The sequence below is a fragment of the Zootoca vivipara genome, chromosome 12, assembly GCF_965207765.1.
Source record: "Zootoca vivipara chromosome 12, rZooViv2.hap1.1, whole genome shotgun sequence".
NCBI lineage: Eukaryota > Metazoa > Chordata > Lepidosauria > Squamata > Lacertidae > Zootoca > Zootoca vivipara.
The window spans coordinates 31,570,393-31,588,221 of record NC_142595.1 but is presented as its reverse complement, the minus strand read 5'-3'; positions in this window follow the sequence as shown (position 1 = coordinate 31,588,221).

Genomic DNA, 17,829 nt, shown 5'->3' with positions numbered 1-17,829 from the left:
AGTTAAACTGATGCAGAAAACAGCTACCCCAAAGGAGAAATAGTGAAAGAGAAGAGTATCGGGGGGACAGCTGATTTTATGTAAACATTTTATAGTTACAAGGAATTCAGAAATAAGGAGGCTCACCTTGTGTCAATTTATGAAAGTTGGGCTGAGAAACCTTGCGACGTGTACGGGAAGAGCAAAGGGGAACAAAGAGAAAGAAAATCCTCTTGCTCTTTTTCTCTTTCATTATAGACACTAACAGATAATAAAGAGTGGTAAAAAGAGTGAAACGGGAAAGCACCAAGGAAGGACAAGAGGGAATGAGGAGGTAGGGAGGAGTATTTGGAGGTGAGAAAACGCGGTGTGGGGGGGGGCAGGAAGGCGAGGGAACGCAGAGAGAACCTGCGAGGGGGAAGAGGAGGTGGAAAGACGAGCAGAAAACAGACTGAAAGTGTGGAGGAGAGCAAGACAGAAGGGAAACGAAGGGAAAGACAGGAGGCGGAAGAACAACAAAAGGGAAGAGGAAGGAAAATGGCAATGAGCTGCTGAGTAATAGGCACAAACAAAAGGACCGGAGGCAGCCTGCCGGGTAGGCGCCCAGCAGCGCCGTGCGGAGTGCCCAAGCCTCCAGAAGACAGCAGCCTGGGGAGGAGAAGAGCGCGAGGGAAGAGGAGGTGGAAAGACGAGTGGAAAACAGACCAAAAGTGTGTAGTAGAACAAGACAGAAGGGAAATGAAGGGAAAGGAAAATGGCAGTGAGTTGCTGAGTACCGTAAGAGGCACAAGCACAAGGACCGGAGGCAGCCAGCCGGGTCAGCGCCCAGCAGCGCCCGAGCCTCCGGAAGCCAGCAGCAGCACAGCGCTGCTAGGCACCAACCCGGCAAGCCTCCTCCTCCTCCTCCTGCCGTGGCTGGCATGCTGGGTCCTGCTGGCAGGCTGGCTGGCTGGCTGGGGTGCTTGCGGTCTCGCTCCGCAAGGCACGGCACGGCACGGCACGGCATGGCAGCAGTAGCCAGTTCCAGACGCCGACCCAGCAGGCCTCCTCCTCTTCCTTCCGCGGCCGGCGTGCTGGGTCCCGCTGGCTGGCTGGGGCACTTGGCAGTCTGGCGCGGAAGTATGGCTTATTTTCGGGGTATATTTTGCAAATGTTTAAAAACCCTGCTATGCCTTACTTTATGACTACATCTTAAAATGTGGGAAACACGGTACATGAAGCCACTGGGAGAGATCATCAGGGGGTTTGGGTTGGGTGTTCATCAGTATGCAGATGACACCCAGCTCTACCTCGCTTTCAAATCAGAACCAGTGAAGGTAGTGAATGTCCTGTGTGAGTGACTGGAGGCGGTTGGAGGATGGATGGCGGCTAACAAACGGAGGTTGAATCCTGACAAGACAGAAGTCCTGTTTTGGGGGGACAGGGGGCCGGTGGGTGTGGGGGACTCCCTGGTCCTGAATAGAGTAAATGTGCCTCTGAAGGACCAGGTGCAGAGCCTGCGAGTCATTTTGGACTCACAGCTGTCCATGGAGGCGCAGGTTAATTCTGTGTCCAGGGCGGCTGTCTACCAGATCCATCTGATACACAGGCTGAGACCCTACCTGCCTGCGGACTGTATCTCCCACTTGGACTACTGCCATGCACTCTACGTGGGCTACCTTTGAAAGTGACCCGGAAACGGCAATTAATCCAGAATGCGGCAGCTAGACTGGTGACTGGGAGTGGCCACTAGGACCATATAACACCAGTCCTGAGAGATCTACATTGGCTCTCAGTACGTTTCTGAGCACAATTCAGGGTGCTGAGGGCCTTCTGGCAGTTTCCTCATTGTGAGAAGTGAGGTTACAGGGAACCAGACAGAGGGCCTTCTCAGTAATGGCGCCTGCCTGTGGAACGCCCTCCCATCAGATGTCAAGGAAATAAACAGCTATACTAATTTTAAAAGACATCTGAAGGAAGCCCTGTTTAGGAAAGCTTTTAACATTTAATACTGTATTGTTTTTAACACTCGATTGGGAGCCGCTCAGAGTAGCTGGGGAGACTCAGCTAGATGGGTGGGGTACAAATATATTAATATTATTATTATACTGTTTTTGACTAATGTAGCTGAGTCCTATATCATTTGTTTTTCTATAACTTCTACCAAACCACTTATTGTCATATAAGCTCACAAAGCTATTATATACTGTGTACCAAGCTCTTATATAATGTGTGACTTGTGGTTCATCTACCTAATCCTTTTTTCACTGTTCTGAAGACTACTCTATGGTCCTATCCAAACCTGTCATCTCAGATGTGTTGGCCTGAACCTGGAACTGTGCTCAGGAATGCTAAGACTAAGCAAATTTTTCATAAGAACGTAGAAATCTGACATAGGCTGGATCAACACACAGGGGGGGGAAACACTTTAAATAAGTCATAAATTAAATTGTTGTAACAAAAGAGAAAAACCTATGTGAAATTGCACAACGTTTTGTGCTCTACAGAGCCAACTGGTGTCACATGTTTATAATGCAGTTATAGCATTGTAACATGAGCAATGTAGCTGAGTCCAAACTGAGTCAGACGCGAGATCCATCTAGCTTGGTGTTGTCTACTCTGACTGGCAAGGACGCTCTTCCAGCCCTACCTGGAGATTCTGGGGAATGAAATTTTGATGTTTTGCATGCAAAGGAAGTGCTCCCAAGGTGGGGCCTTCCAGGTGTTTCATATCAGTCTGACCCCAACAAGTAAGGCCACTGGTCAGTGGTGATGGAAACTGCAGTTTAAAATGTCTGGAGGACAACAGATTGGGAAATACTGAAGTTCCCTCTCACTCTCCTTGGCCTACAAGGTGCCTTGACTAATTATTCATCCGGCCAACCACTCCTGTTATTCCAGCCCCCTGCATCATACTCACTGGTATCAGCACAGAGGCTCCATTTCCCATCTTTGTCATAGTTCCCTGTTGTCGCACACCAGTATGCTCCCGAACCTTTTATGATGCAGGTATTGAAGGTTTCTCCTTTGTACACAAAGGGAAACACACAGGGCCGTTCACCATCATTACCTTCGTGCTCTAGACCCAAACAGAGTGAGATTATATACATTGAAACATACTAGCGGTGATCGCAAAATACAAAAAAATAAAACAAAATGGTGAACAAGTCACATATATATAAACCTTGCCAGGGATCTCCTTTACAAAGGCTTAGAAAGATAGCTACAAACCAAGGACAAAAGAATTGTTCAGGAGCCTGTGAAAGCAAGTGCTCAATTGACAATAATGTTAAAGAAACAAGAAACTATAAACAGGCCAGGCTCTAGGGGTAGTCCCGGTGGCGCGGGGCGCCAGGGCGCCAGAGAGGCAGGGGGCGCTACGCGACAAAGCCGCATGGAAACCACGCTGCACCCACCCACCAGGGCGGGGGCGCTGGAGCGATCTCCGCGCCACGGCGACAGGGCGCCTGACCGGCTTGAGGCGGCCCTGACTATAAAGAAAGATTAAGTGAATTAATTCAGTTATACTAGATATAAAACAAGACATGAGGATAGCTGGCATTTATGCCAATGTAATATCAGTAATATTAGAAAAGATGACATGTGACTTTTATGGCAGGCATCCCCAAACTTCGGCCCTCCAGATGTTTTGGACTACAATTCCCATCTCCTCCGACCACTGGTCCTGTTAGCTAGGGATCATGGGAATTGTAGGCCAAAACATCTGGAGGGCCGCAGTTTGGGGATGCCTGTTTTATGGTCTATGCCAGGCATCCCCAAACTGCGGCCCTCCGGATGTTTTGGCCTACAATTCCCATGATCCCTAGATAACAGGACCAGTGGTCGGAGGAGATGGGAATTGTAGTCCAAAACATCTGGAGGGCCGAAGTTTAGTGCTGCCTAGTCTATGCAATCTTTATCAATTATTAGTAGGTAATATTTGTACAAAAGTGCCTCTTAGGTAAATAGTTTGAACCATTTTTTTCAAATTAACATACTGGTGATGTGTTTCATTTCTTCAGAGATCTTGTTGCTTGAAGCAACTTTTATCTGATCCTTGGAAGGAGATTTGTAATAGTTCGGGCATAAGGAAATCTATAGGTAGTCCCTAACCTCTTTAAGAGCACAAAAACAGTTCTGCTGCATCAGACCAAAGGCCCATGTAATCCAACATTTTGTTTCCACCATCTCCAATCAGATGCCTATGGAGAACCCACATTTAGCTTTAAAGTTCATGAGGAGGATCTGTTTACTTTATTACAATAAAATGGCTATGCATACGTGTGACATAGGAAGAAAATACAGGTCACCTTTAGTATAACAAAATTTCCATGAACCTTTAATCATTTTTTTCGTGTAAGGGTCAACTTCTGTGGCACACCACATCCCATCAGATTCAGCCTTGGTGCAAGAGGAATAGGATTTACCGTTGTAAATAAATGGGCAGACACAATGATCACCAACTGAAATGGAAACAGGAGACAAAGGTGTAAGAATAAGAACTGCAATTCATTAACTGGAAAGGGTGTAGTTATCATCAATGCATGTGAAACAGCTGTCTCAATTTCCACTTACTCAGCATTCAGTTTTCTAGTCGAATTGAAGCTGATTTAAGAAAATCACACACCAAACAGCAGAAACTACAGCATCAATATGGATCGTGGCTAATACCATGTGAATGTGGATTCAAAAACTAGCAGTGAGCGAGCAGTGGATACAGAGCAAGGCACTGCTTCTCAAGCTGTCTCCTGCGGTGGGCTGGCATTCCCCCCTCCCCAGTGTGCCACAGACTGGTACCATATGTAGTCACTGGAGCATCCCAACCAACCTAGGCTGTAGTAGAGGCACTTGGGACCAGCAGCCATGCTTTCTCAGTCCATGTCTGAGTGCTTATTTTTTTATTTATTTTGCCCACCAGTTTCCCAGGAAAACCCAATCTTTACCATTGAATCAGATCGAGTGGCAATTTGGGTTTTCCATGGATTGCCATTTGTTCCAATTCAGCGGTAAAGAGTGGGTTTTCAGGGATGCCAGGTCCAAAAACAAGCAGTCAGATCAGATGTGGACCTGGAAAGCCCGGACCTGGTGATCCTATTATTATTATTATTATTATTATTATTATTATTATTATTATTATTATTATCATTATTATTTATACGTCAGCCATCTGGCTGGGTTTCACATCACATACTAAAACATCAAACATTAAAAACTTCCCTAAACACGCTGCCTTCAGATGTCGTCTAAAAGCAGCAGAAAACCATGCCCCATTTTGGAAAGGGAAGGATGTGGCGGTTTTAAGGGGAAAGAATTTCAGTCTACCCTTAGTTATACACGCCTGAGGTTTCGTTTAAGGGCTATAGAACCTCTATGAAGGCTGCAATCCTGTGCACACTTACCTGGGAGTAAGGCCCAGGGTTGTTTTATCAGCCGGAACTCTCCAGAACTCACTTCCAGCACCTCTCAGGTAGCTGCCATTGCTATTATAATAGAACAAGGGAGCTGTTCATGTTGAGTTCCAGCACCTCTTTTTCTAGAAAAAAAACAGCACTGGTAAGCCCATTAACTCAGTGGGGCTTACTGATGGGTGGACAGACTGTAAGTCATCTTTTCCCCACTTAGACAGGACCATAGCTAAACAGAAGTTTATGCAAGTGAAGGCTTAGCTGTAAGAGATCCTTTGAAAGCAGAGATCAATGATTCACCAGGCTCGTTAAGATGAATCAGAAACAATCAATGGAATATTTCATACCCTTAGCTTCAGTCATCAATGGTAAGAGACCACAGGTGAGCAAGAGGAATGCCATGATGGAGCCCATCTCTTCTCTAAGGAACTCTGACGGGGAAGTACTCTTTTTAGAAGTCCCACTTTGCCCTTCCTTCCTCCAACTACAGGTGTCTGATGTTTGCTCAGCCACAAGAAATGGCATATATTTATATTTCCCAACAACAGCTCAGTGTGCCTCATTATTTTTGTTTCCTCTTTGTACACAATGCCAAGAACAAAGGGAAGTGGATCTTATCTTGCAATGAGTACATCAGGAAGCTTCCTTAGAAAAGGATTACATCTCACCTGAAATCGAGAATTATTCTTATAGGTTATCATCAATGCATGTGAAACAGCTGTCTAGATCGGGTCCACCCTCAAAGGGGGTACGTGTTGTGGTGAGACCTGGAGACCGACCGCCTGTGTTGTGGGTAGGTAAGATTGGTTAGCCACAACACCCGATCGGTAGGTCCCTTGATGATGGGTTCAATATGACCAATGGGGTGCAGTCCAAACAGATCGGGGGACCTATATATACCCATACACGTGACCCAGAGCTTCCTCTTTTGGTGCATGCATTCGAAACAGCAGCAGCATGTTCTCTGGGCAACTGAGAGAGAGAGAGCGATTTACCTTTGATGAATCGTCCTGGTGATCTCTTTCCTTTATTCCCCCTTTCCCCCGTGATTTTCCCAGTAGTTAATTCCCTTCCTTTCATTGATTTCTAGATCAAGGAAAGGTAAACAATTTTGACTTGATGTACTTTCAAAGGTCAAGTGTGGACTCGCGCTATCCAACGATTGATCCAACGATTGAATTGTTCAAAAATATCCTCCAAATATATAAATATCAGTTCATCTATATACCGGCCATAAAACAGGATGTATTCACTGAATGGGTTATTATGAGCAATATGTTCTAAATCACAATTTCTCATAAAGATGTTGGCCACACTGGGAGCACATTTACGTAGAGCCCATGGCTACAGCGTTTCTTTTAATGAAGTACTTTGATCCGAACCTGAAAAAAATATTAGATAAAACTAAATAAGAATCTCCATTAAATAATGTATTGGTGGTGAAGACTGATTATGATCCATTAGCAGTTCTTGGATTTGAGATTTTACAGTATCCAGAGGTACATTAGTATATAGGGACGACACATCCCATTTAGCAATAATATTATGTGGAGTAACATGCAAATTTTCAATAAGGGTTACGTCACAGGGGCTTGCAGCTACTCTCGAGTAAAATCGCTCCAGTCCTTCTTGTCTTTAAGAGTTTTATTGTGCATACGATTTACAGTGCAAAGATACAGTACCAGAAAGCATGACTGCCTCGTCACTGTCAGAACCCTGCAATTCTTCTTTCTCCCTCATGACCAGCATAAAAGCCTTGACACCCCGAACCGCTGCCCCTTAACCCTGCGTGTGGGTGCACGCCTATATTCGGGCGTCGGACTGAGAGATTCCCCTTCTTGGTGGTTGGAGTGGTGCATAGGCTCTCCTGCCTGTCAGAGCCCCTGTCCCGCTTCCTGTTCTCCCGAGCGTGTCCAGGGGCTCTGTAGCCTCCCGGAGACCTTCCTCCATTCCGCTCCACTCCTCCTTCTCTCCTCCTGACCCACTGCTGACGCTGTTGCTTGGAGACATACTGGTCAGGATGATGGGGGGAGGCTCATTGTAAGGAGTCCCCCTGACAGGTTATGATATGTTTTGTATCCTTGATGTAAGACGGGGTTTCTTTAGTGAAGAGGTGTAGAAATGTGTCAATATATTGTGCACAATTTTCCAACAGTGATCCTGACGCGGAGACAATAGGTCTACCCAGTGGTGGGAGCACATTTGGTGTAGTTTTGGAAGTGTGTAGAATATTGGCACCCTAGTGTGATTGGGACATAAAAAATCCGCTAAACTTTCATTTATATAGCCTAAGGACATGGCTTCATTCAGAATGACCTGTAATTTGGTTTTCACTGATGTGGTAGGATCACTAGGTATAGGAAAGTAGAAATTGGGATTACTTAGTTGTTTCTCTGCTTCCTTGATATAGTCTTGGGAGTGGGAACAAAACCTAGACCTAAACTTAATACTGGAGGTTCCTCTGGTATTAATGTCCTGTCAGATAAAGTAACCACTAAAGTGGATCTTTGTGTTCAGGGAGTATTTCCTCTGGTAGGGAGTCTGGTGCACTGCGTGGAAAAAGACTGGTACATTGAATCTTATTCATTAGTACAATGGCTCCTCCTTTGTCCGCTAGTATTATAATTAGATTTTAATCAGCAATAAGTTAGTTCAGGATTTTAAAATCCTGCTTACTCAAATTGTACTGCCTACTACTCCTTAACTACTTCTCTCTAATATTAATTTCACTAAATGTTGAAATGTTCTAATAAGGTGGTTGTGAGAAACCTGAATGAAAGTAGATTTTCGTTTAAAAGGTTCCGGTGTCCAAGGAGTGTTGCCAAAAAAATCTCTTCATTTGATCTGACCAATTACTTTAAATAAATCTATTCCTCTGGTATTCATGTCCTGTCAGAGAAATGAACAACTAAAGTGGTATCTTGGTGTTCAGGGATTATTTGGTCTGGTAGGGGCGTCTGGTGCACCATGTGGAAAAAGACTGGTACGTCTGACCAGATCTAAGCCTAAATTCTCTGTCTTCATCCGAACCATTAGCACTAGATAGGCTAGAGTGCTCATAATCAGGAGGAGTGGTAGAAAGTGAAGATATATCTGATCTGTTAGACTGCCTGTGAACTAGTCCTGAAGAATTCAGCCTTAAATAAACTTTACCTGTGGAATAATCATTGCGATCTCTGCTCAACTTCTTTTTCTTAAAATTGGCTAATTCATTGGAAAATTTATTAATGTCCTGATCCAGCTTGTGAGTTTGTCAAAATCCTCCTTATTGTATTTAGTTTTTGTCCTTTCTTTTAACTCCATTAAATCTTTGTGGACCTTTTCCAAATCAATGGCAGATTGTTCAATGATCAAAAGCATTAGATCATTAGAACATTTATTCAAAATCGATACCCATTTTCCAACAAATCTCCTATTATTCTTAAATAGAGAAGATGCTTTAGGGATCCTAAGTCCTCTAGGGATTAAGTTGTTTTTCACATATTCAGTTAACGCTGCTGTGTGCATTTCTAAATGTACTTTTTGTTTTGACGAAGTAAGTAACAACATGTCTTCTTTTTTTAACAATTGGTCATCTTCACTGTGGAAGAAAGTAAACATACTTAATAATTTGTCTTTCTTGGGATACTATATCCAAACTTCTTAGAAAAGTCAGCCATGGTACAAACACTAGCAAAACAACAACAAACCTAGGGTTACATAAAGTTATCTATATATATATGAAAATGTAAATATCTTGAAATTGTCGGCCGCACTTTTCTCCGTAACCGCTTGACTGATCGTCCTGAAATTTTGAGACAATGATCCAGGCCACTCCCTGAGCGTTGTTGGGGAAAAAATCCCTCAAATTTTGCACCTGGCCAGGTATAAACCTGGTTTTCCACAAAGTAAAACAGTGCCCTCAAGTGGCGTTATACCCTCCTCCACCCCCTCCCTTCCTGTGAAATCTAAGCCACACCCACAAACCAAATGGCATCATCAACCAAGCAACTGAAACCACCAAGGCGGCCATTATCAGACCCCTAGGCCCCTGCCAGGCTGCTAGGCCCCCACTAGGCCCGGGGGGGGGGTTAAGAGTGTGAGTGCCCGGATTGCAGGTCGCAGCACAGTCTTTGTTTTATGTAGCCCCCTGCCAGGCCCCCACTAGGCCCGGGGGGAGGACAAGTGCATGGATCACAGGCCGCATCACGGCCTTTGTTTTATGTTGGCCCCTGCCAGGTCCCCATTAGGCCCGGGGGGGGGATAACCCATAGCAATGCACTTGGGGGCACGGCAGGGGGTTTTTACTTTACAATTTAGCACCACTACCCGCCAAAAAAAATCCCCCACCAAATAACCACAAGACAAAAATAAATACCATCCTTCAAAACGTCATGAGATACGCCGGTCACGGAGAGGGGGGGGGAAACAAACACGTGGGAGCAGTCACAGGGGTTAGCCACAACAATGTGCCACACCCACAAACCCCGCCTCCGCCATGAGATCCTGTAAAACAGGGGGACTCTGAGGCTCAGGGGGATCTGAAGGGGGGCTATTACCCTCCATTTCACATATACTACGACTGAATGCAACCCTCTGCGTCTTTTTAAAAAAAAACAACCATGCACTTTCTCTCCCCAGTTTAAGTCCTCAGATATTTGCAGTGGCCAATCCCCCCCCCTTCGATTTACAATCCACTACCTTCACCATGCCACTTCCTGGGGTTTTTTTTATGGCACTGAACAACTCGGGTGCTTCAGAAAGCGCCTTCTGTTGCCAGGCCCTTGCAGGGCCAGACAGAGGCCCGGGCCAGGTAGATAATGTGGCCCTGTTTTAAACCCTTTTGTTACTTTTTTCATTTTACTGATTGTGAATATGCTGACTGAGGCCCCCTTTAGATTCAGAGGCCTGCACCAAGTGGCCCATATGGCCCCCCTCCTTCTGTCTCGGCCTGTCTGTTGCTTCAGGGCTGTGGGGCTTCACTATTTGACCCCTCCCGGTCGGATTTTTAAAGTAGTTTTCTGGGTCCCAGGGCACATCATCACCCCCGATCCTTGATCTAAATATATAGAAATGTTCACAATGCATGCACAGGGGAAAGTGGACAACAGAGGGCTCAGACAAAAGTAAATACTGGGAATTGGAACCCAGAAACTGACAGTTCCTTCTCCAAGGGTGGGGGCCAATGTAGGAAGATACCGGGGGTAGGGGCCAACACTCCCCAGAGACAACAGAGGGCTCAGACAAAAGTGCATGCTGGGAAATAGAACCCAGAACCTAACAGTTCCTTCTCCAAGGGTGGGGGCCAAGGTATGGAGATACATGGGGGAGGGGCCAGCACTCCCCAGGGACAACAGAGGAAAGGGTATCCTACTGAAACACAGGGATGAGCCGGGGTGGAGGGAGGAGGGGCAGGATACGTCATGGATCGGGACGGGGGGGTCACAGGAAAGAACCACCGCAACACATGGCCAGGTCAGCTAGTACTCAATAAAAACACAAGTCATAACTAGCTGCACTCTTGCAAAATAAAGTATAGTAATTCACTGTATCATGTGTAGGATGTGGGTGGCACTGTGGGTTAAACCACAGAGCCTAGGGCTTGCCAATCAGAAGGTCGGTGGTTCAAATCCCCACAACGGGGTGAGCTCCCATTGCTCAGTCAACCAAGCAGTTCGAAAGAACGTCAAAGTGCAAGTAGATAAATAGGTACCGCTCCGGCGGGAAGGAAAACGGCGTTTCCGTGCGCTGCTCTGGTTTGCCAGAAACGGCTTAGTCATGCTGGCCACATGACCTGGAAGCTGTACGCTGGCTCCCTTGGCCAATAAAGCGAGATGAGCACCGCAACCCCAGAGTCGGTCACAACTAGGCCTAATGGTCAGGAGTCCCTTTACCTTTTCCTTTAGTTCTTTGTATCATATCAATTTCAACAGAAATACAATGAAACAAGCAGAAGGCCCAGTGGATCAGTTCATACTGTAATCAGTTCATGGATCAGGTCTAGACATTGGTACGTTTCTGTTCCACCTAAATCAGTTCACAAAGCCCCAGCAATAACAAGTAGTTCCAGTTCCACAGAATCCTATTCCGAAGACAAGGATTTCCGCAATATAAACCCTGTTTCACTGTTCTGCGCTTTATCTAAGGCAAATAAATGCAATGTTGTTATGTCACACACTTTTTTACAAAAAGAATAATATAAATACCATAAACAACTGTATATACCAAAAGTGATGTAACAAGATAGTAGTTCTGTGTCATAGTAGTAGCTGCGATGAACATCAACTGTTACAATGTGATGTTATATGGACAAAGACAGTATTGATTTCAATTACAGGTGTTGGCAATCCACAGATACAAAGTTTCTTTCTTAAAGTGACCCTTGAAGCCCAGCTTAAATTAAAACATGCTCAGGGGTTATGTATGTAAAATTAATACAAATTCATGGAAAATGCCCACATCTTTTTTAAAAAACCACGTGGAGGACTGGACAATGTACGTTGTGTGAATGTGGATTTTAAATCCTTATGCACCAATATATCTTTATTTTTTATTTTTAAAAAATTATATTTTATTGATTTTACATAATAAAGAGTACATACATAAAAATACATAACCAATTTTCCACCTACTTCTGTCCACCCTCCACGGGCCCTCTCCTCCCACAAGAGGATCCCCCGAAAAGCGGGCAGTCGACAGTGGTTCATTTTATGATTGAATTTCTACCCACCCCTCCCTCCCACTCCTGGAACCCCCCTCTGCCACCAAGAGACTCCAGGTTGGCGGGAGAGATGCAAGTGAGTATCCATCCCACCATCTATCCACACTTAATCCCCCCTCCAAAAGAATAAAAAAGAAAAACTAGAAAAAGAAAAAAATACAGAAAAAAAGAAAAAGAAAATAATAATAATTAATAACTAGTCATTTTCCATAAACATTGCTTATATGTAGACTTCCCCGATCTCCCCCCTATCTGATTTTCATTTTAAATCTCATTTAACAGTTTTCTTATCATTTTCCTCATTCTATTTCCAACCTTCCAATCATATATTCATATACTGTCCAAAATCTTTATTAACTTCTCTTTTATTCCCATTTCTCACACCCTCCCTCCCCCAACCCCCAGGACTCCCCTTGCCACGAAGAGTCCCAGAGGGCAAAAGGAGGCAAGGGGATGATTCTTTTTCCAGTTGGGTCCCTCCCCTCCATCTGCCCCCCCCAGCCCCGAAGCCCCCCTGCCACCAGAAGCTCCCAGCCCGAGGGAGACCAACAAGGGGGGGGGAACACCCAACCATCCCAAATCCTCTTGCCCAGACTAATATTCTAATGTGCCCAATTACTATTACATCCTAATTTTAGCTAACTTAAAACATTTTCCCCCCCTTGCCACATTTTCCCTCCCTTGCCACAATTTCCTTCCAAGGACTTCCTTATATTTTAATTCCTTTTTACTTTCCCAATCTTTAATTTATCATTTATTCTCAATTTTTCCTCCTCCTCCCTCGTTCACGGCTATTCCCTTCCATTCCAGCAATGTCCAGAGTCAACAATCCAGTTTCAAACCTTCTTATCCATCCTAATGCAGAGTATATTCCTTCCTCCTTCATCCCTCCCCCTTTTTAACATATTTTGCCACCCCAATGTCTCTGTCCTCCCCCCGATGATCCCATCTTGCTTGCACATTGCGTTTCTTGTGTGCTTTCTGCCACTCAAGCAGCTCTTGTTCCTCCCCCTCGAAGAGGGGGGTGATCCAATTTTTTTTTAGAATTCTCTGCCCCTCAGACAGCTCTTGTATCTCCCCCTCAAAAGGGGGGGTGTTCCAAGTCGAAATTTGGTCTTTCTCCTCTTGTATATCCAAATCATCCTCTTCTTCAATTATGCTGTAATTAAATTCATCTGTCCTATCGTCCTCTATCAAAGTTCCTTTACTCATATTCTGTTTCTGTGCATCTTGATTCGTTATTTCCATCTGCTGCTGAGTTTTGTCCATTCCGATCTTTATTTCCCTCTGGAAGCCAGGTGCATAGTCTGTTGTTGACATTTTCCCAAGTTTTCAAGGGCAGAGCAGAGATTGAAAAACAGGAAGTGGTTACAAGTTGCAACTGTTCCGAATGCTGCAAACTGGATGTAATATATCCATTCCAAATGTTGTTACGTTAGTTTTTATAATTATTACACTAGGCTGCAACAAATCTCCTGTTTAAACAGTCCAGTCTCTATTTTCCTCAGTTCAGTCTTTTATTCACCTAAAAGTCTCTATAAGTCAATTCCACCATTTCCTTTACATCCTCTCGGTCTGCTTGCTGTTCTGTCCGGGTTGCCGCTTTCGGGAGAGGAAGAGGCTCTTCCCTCTTTAATACCCTCTATTTGCAGGGATTTTCCAGTTTTAATACAGTTCTCCCCCTTTGCCCTGCCTCTGGGGGAGAATTTTCTATCAATCCTTGGAATTGTTCAAATTACGAACCACCTTTCACCGGCATAGGGTACTTCTCCTCTTACTGCTTCCTCTTTCATCAGTGGGGGGGGGGATCGGCTTCCGTTTTTTCGATCTCACCCCTGTTCTAAATTTAAAGTCCAATTATAATTTTGAATCCTTTTACTCACGGTTCCCGATCTTTTCAATCTTTCTTTAGGAAAAATCCAGCGCTCTCCGCTTCCCTCCGCGAGGATAACGATGGCGCTCAATATAGCCCCCACGACTTCAACCCTTCCTGCACTGGCGCTCTTATTAGAGCCTGCCGGCGAGCTGGGGAGTCGAAAATTGGGACTCCACTGAGCATTTGCCCAAGGGATGCTCGACCCTGGGTTCTATGGGGCGCAGCGTTGCTCCCGCTGCTTCCCCCCCCCCCTCGCAAAGGCGGGCTGCCTCGGAGCTCGAGGCAAATCCCACCGGACGGCGCTGGAGCTGAATCCGGAAGTCTATGCACCAATATATCTTTAAATGACTTTTGTGGACAGGCGGAGTCCGCCCAAACCCCCGTTGATCCCCAAGTGGAATAATGACTCAAGACAATTTGTTATGGGATTAAAATTGGCCACAACTTTATTAAGATTCAGATGTAGGGAGACCTTGGCTCAGGCATTGGGCGTTTCTCCTTCCCTGGCCCCAGATCTGGGAGACACCAGGATTATCCAGAACATGTGGGGATTGGGTGGCTCTGGAGAACATATGTTCAAGCAGAGAGAGCTCGTTCCTGTTCGCTGCCGCTGGAGGAGGAGAGCAATGACAACCTCTCGGTGTATGGCCAATGCCTCCCCCCCAAGACCCCTTTAACGGGGGAACACTGATCTTGACGATGCCAAGGGAGTGAGGTCAGCGCCTCATGCCCCCCCTTCAGGAAGATAGCCAAAAGGATTCCGCCTAAGGCCTGACACCGCCAAAGTTGTGGGGTATTGCTACGGGAAAGGAGAATCCTGCCAATGCTGGGAAATTCCTTTCCGGCCCCTCAACAGCGACCCTGACCTGCGTACCTGTGAAAAAGAAAGGTAAACCTACCAAAAAAAAGACTTAAATGAGGGTGTGGAGGGTGGGAGAAGCTCTGGAGCTGACTTCTGCTTCACAAGTAAGATTCAAATTCTATTCTGTGAGCTGGGCAGTCCCTCCCCTAACCTGGCCAATCTCATGGCAACACCTCCCCAGGCGGGATTGGATGACTGGCTGGGGTAGGCGGAGACCCCAGGTATCCAACCTGGGAAGGGAGTGGTAGTTCCGAACTACCAGGGAGTAGCTCTGTGGTCCAGGGGGCTGCACGTGAGCACGCAAAAATCGCCCCCCATTCAATGTGGGGAGTGGTCATTGTGCATCGTTTGGCAAAGAGGGGCGTGTTATCACACCCCGGGATATCCTTAAGAATATTCCAATGACGCCTAATGATTTTCTCAATTTCGAAAGTCATATGGTTATATTCTAGGGAAGCAAAGATCTTGTATTAACATGTGAAACAAGCAAGAAGGGTCGAACTCTCTCTTATGAGTTTTTTTAATGGCAGTTGTTATGACTGTGTTTGGATAACCTCTTGGTAATAAGGATGTAGAAAGTATTTTTTCAATGGGCTTTAAAGTCATGTGGGTCCAATGAATTGCATTTTAATCTTAGAAACTGATCTAAGGGAAGGTTTTCATGGAGATGTTTGAAATGGTTAGATCTGTAATGTAAGAAGGAGTTTCTATCTGTGCTTTTCTTATAGGGCCGCACTTTTAATCATCCACAAAGATTTCTAGATCAAGGAAAGGTAAACAATGGACCCGATGTACCTTCAAAGGTCAAGTGTGGACTCGCACTATTGATCCAACAGTTGAATGGTTTAAAAATATCCTCCGAAAATATAAATATCTATTCATCTATATACCAGCCATAAAACAGGATGTATTCACTGAATGGGTTATTATGAGCAATATGTCCTAAATCAAAATTTCTGGGTGGTGGACATAGCCTGTCCTCTGCTTTCCGCCTATCCAGGTGTTCACCCTTGGCTGACCTATTTAGTGCCCGGGATCAGCGCTACCTGCAAGGCTGCAGGGAGCTAGTTGAACCAGAGCCTATGCAACCACTCACTTTCTGTAATCAATTAAGTTGTGGCCTAAATGCTGCCAAAAACCAAACCAAAATTTGAGTCAAGTGTGAATTTATTTAGCGGGGAGGTCTCTGGGTCCGAACACACAAATTCCACCCTGGTCTCTCTATCTGGCCCTCAAGATGTTCGTTAGGTCATACACCCTGCCCAGGCATGAACGCTCCTTGAGTGGTTTTGCCTGGGGTGGATCTCCATTGATCTGTAAAAATGTTATTAAATATAACGTTATATCATTCTCAATGCAATTTTCTATTGTTGAAGGCTCACTGCTCTACACTGTCTTCTGGTGTCACATTTTATTAACACATTTAAAACATTATAAACAACCAGTGTAGATCTGTCACAGGCTGGAATGTGTCTTTGAACTCTGATAATATCTCTTGCTTGCCAGAGTGAAGGGAAGAAAGGGGTGCTTGAATATTTGTAGAACCTAGCCTACTTTATGAAAGAAAAAAATTATAATTGCTGTTTGTGCTTTTGCCTCTGGCCCTGCCCGCCAATGGGCATGTGGCCCCCAAAGTTTAACCAGAAGGGAATGTGGCCCTTGGATTACAAACTGTCCCCATCTCTGTGATAGGGAGCTGATTTAGTGAAGATTGGGAGAAGATTCTGATTATAAGAGAAGGTGAACCTAGCTTATCACACAACCTCTAACTTCTTCTTTCAATCTTTAGATAGCAATCGTCATAGCATGTAGTGCCATGTAAGGCTCCTAGCTTGGCCTGGTGCAATGATGTTCTGTATCTGCTGAAGCAGGTGTCATTTCTCTTGATAATTTAACAGCAACAGAGCAGTCTCTAAGTTGTTCTATGTTTGTGTTGTGTAAACTTGGTTATCCCAATTTTACAGCACTCACATGATATACCGTCTCTTCAAGTGTCCCTATTTTCCACAGACAGTCCCAAATTTACAGAAACCGTCCTGGTTTCTGGTTTGATCCCAGAATGTCCCTATTTTCTTTTGGACACTACTATTTTCATCATATATATATATATATATATATATATATATATATATATATATGTTGAAGGTTATGGTAGGACATCCCTGTTTTCAATGGAGAAATTATGCGACTCCCAGAGCAAGAAGTTATGTTTTTATATATGTTGGAATCCACCAAGAGTGGCTGGGACAACCCAGTCTGATGGGCAGGGTATAAATATTATTATTATTATTATTATTATTATTATTGAATAGGATGTCCCTATTTTCATCGGAGAAAAGTTGGTGGGTATGTAATAGCCACTTTGGGCGGGGGATGGTGGGACAATCAGACAATAGATGGTTGTTGCACATACAGTGGTACATCTAGTTACGAAATTAATTCTTTCCTGAAATTGTTCTTAATGAGAGGCGTTCTTTCACTAATGGGGCCTCTTGCTGCTGCTGCTGCGCCACCGGCACACGATTTCCCTTCTCATCCTGGGGCAAAGTTTTCAACTCAAGGTAATTATTCCAGGTTAGCAGAGTTTGTAACCTGAAACGTTTGTAACCTGAGGCGTTTGTAACTCAAGGTACCACTGTAATTGCAAACTGTTTGGAGAGGGATCCACAATGATTTATCATTGCAGTGGGGCTATGCACATGCTTATTTTAAAAAGCCAACAAACTGCTTTCGACCACAGCAGCAAAGTACTGTTTGGTAGTGCTTTTCCTCATCACTATTTTTTCCATATAGTTTAATGATGCACAATCTTTGCTTCTCCTGGTAGCTCAGTTTTTAGTACCATGGGCTGATCTTGCCAAAAGTTAGCACTGGGCATCTTTATAAACAATTCTTTAGAAACAGGTTATATTTGTCTCCATCTCAGAAACAGGAAACTTCTTATCCCCATTTTGCATCTTTCAATAGGATGCTTTTCAAAATTGCTTCAACCCCATTATGGAATAATTGCCTTCCAAACTGGCCTGAC